The sequence below is a fragment of the Lutjanus erythropterus genome, chromosome 5 (assembly GCF_056507025.1).
Source record: "Lutjanus erythropterus isolate fLutEry1 chromosome 5, fLutEry1.hap2, whole genome shotgun sequence".
Classification (NCBI taxonomy): domain Eukaryota; kingdom Metazoa; phylum Chordata; class Actinopteri; order Lutjaniformes; family Lutjanidae; genus Lutjanus; species Lutjanus erythropterus.
This window is the reverse complement of record NC_139321.1, coordinates 285,001-287,500: the sequence shown is the minus strand read 5'-3', so window position 1 is coordinate 287,500 and position 2,500 is coordinate 285,001.

Here is a 2,500-nt window from a genome sequence, read left to right as displayed (position 1 = left end):
TCTAGGACCTGAACTCTTTAACTATGAAGACACGCTGTTGGAACACGTCCACAACGTGTCTCAGCATCGTCTCTCTGAAATAATCAGGGACGTCTCTGAAGAAGACGTCAGTGATGGCAGCATGTGTCTCTCTGAATCCGTCCAAACATCACAGCTGCTGTCTGTTGAAGTCAGTGCTGGGGACAATCTGGACGGTCCTTTTCCTCTTCAGCCCGGAGGACACGACGTCCATGATCAGTGAAAACAGTCTGAAATGTGGACTCGTCAGACCACAGGACACTTTTCCTCTTTGCGTCCGTCCGTCTCAGCTGAGCTCTGGTCCAGAGACGTCTGCAGTGTCTCTGGATGTTGTTGATATGTGTCTTTGTCTTTGAGTCTGAACTCACATTTGTAGATGCAGAGACAAACTGTGTCCCTGAGTCCATGAAGTGTCCTTTATACAATGATGAGGGTTTTTAATGCAGCACTGCCTGAGGGGTCAAAGGTCACAGACAGTCTGTTGGTTCTCAGAGATTCTCTGGATTCTCTGAATCTTTTCATGATATTATGGATCGTAGATGTGAAATCTGTAAATTCGTGCAGTTTTGTGTCGACAAACGTTCTTAAACTGTTGGACTGTTTGTTTGTTTGTTGTTTGTTGTTGTTGTTGTTGTTTGTTTGTTGGTGAATCTCAAACCTTCCATATTTGTGAACGACATTTTAAAATGAATATAAAGATAAATTGATGGAAACGTGTAATATTCCTTTAACACCCTTCCTCACCTCAACACCACCTTCACACCGTCCTTTCTGTCAGAACCTTCGTCTGATTGGTGGACCTATCATGACAACAGGTGATGACACGGGCCTGTCCACACCCAATCAGTGACCATGTTGAACCCGTTTACCTCCAACTCTATTGTTCTACAAGTTGACCTCTGACTCCTCCTCCTCACTCCTCCTCTCCTCCTCCTCCTCTCCTCCCCTCACCTCCTCCTTCCCCCTCCTCCTCACCTCCTCCTCCTCTCCTCCTCCTCCTCACCTCCTCACCTCCTCCCCCTCCTCCTCCCCCTCCTCCTCACCTCCTCCTCTCCTCCTCCTCTCCTCCTCCTCCTCCTCCTCACCTCCTCCTCTCCTCCTCTCCTCTCCTCCTCCTCCTCCTCTCTCCTCCTCCTCCTCACCTCCTCCTCACCTCCTCCTCCTCCTCTCCTCCTCCTCCTCACCTCCTCTTCCTCTCCTCCTCCTCCTCCTCTCCTCCCCCTCCTCCTCTCCTCCTCCTCCTCCTCCTCCTCCTCCTCTCCTCCTCCTCCTCCTCCTCACCTCCTCCTCTCCTCCTCCTCTCTCCTCCTCCTCCTCACCTCCTCACCTCCTCCTCCTCCTCCTCCTCCTCCTCCTCCCCCTCTCCTCCTCCTCCCCCTTCCCTCCTCTCCTCCTCCTCCTCACCTCCTCACCTCCTCCTCCTCCTCCTCACCTCCTCCTCTCCCTCCTCCTCTCCTCCTCCTCTCCTCCTCCTCCTCTCCTCCTCCTCTCCTCCTCCTCTCCTCCTCCTCACCTCCTCCTCTCCTCCTCCTCTCCTCCTCCTCCTCACCTCCTCACCTCCTCCTCCTCCTCCTCCCTCCCCCTCTCCTCCTCCTCCCCCTCCTCCTCTCCTCCTCCTCCTCACCTCCTCACCTCCTCCTCCTCCTCCTCACCTCCTCCTCTCCTCCTCCTCTCCTCCTCCTCCTCTCCTCCTCCTCCTCCTCCTCCTCACCTCCTCCTCACCTCCTCCTCCTCCTCCTCCTCCCCCTCTCCTCCTCCTCCCCCTCCTCCTCTCCTCCTCCTCCTCACCTCCTCACCTCCTCCTCCTCCTCCTCCTCCTCCTCCTCACCTCCTCCTCTCCTCCTCCTCCTCACCTCCTCCTCCTCCTCCTCCTCTCCTCCTCCTCCTCACCTCCTCACCTCCTCCTCCTCCTCCTCCTCCTCCTCCTCCTCCCCCTCTCCTCCTCCTCCCCCTCCTCCTCTCCTCCTCCTCCTCACCTCCTCACCTCCTCCTCCTCCTCCTCACCTCCTCCTCTCCTCCTCCTCTCCTCCTCCTCCTCTCCTCCTCCTCCTCCTCCTCCTCACCCTCCTCACCTCCTCCTCCTCCTCCTCCTCCCCCTCTCCTCCTCCTCCCCCTCCTCCTCTCCTCCTCCTCCTCACCTCCTCACCTCCTCCTCCTCCTCCTCCTCCTCCTCCTCACCTCCTCCTCTCCTCCTCCTCCTCACCTCCTCCTCTCCTCCTCCTCTCCTCCTCCTCCTCACCTCCTCACCTCCTCCTCCTCCTCCTCCTCCTCCTCCTCCTCCCCCTCTCCTCCTCCTCCCCCTCTCCTCCTCCTCCTCTCCTCCTCCTCCTCCTCCTCACCTCCTCACCTCCTCCTCCTCCTCCTCACCTCCTCCTCTCCTCCTCCTCTCCTCCTCCTCCTCTCCTCCTCCTCCTCCTCCTCTCCTCCTCCTCTCCTCCTCCTCCTCCTCCTCCTCACCTCCTCCTCACCTCCTCCTCCTCCT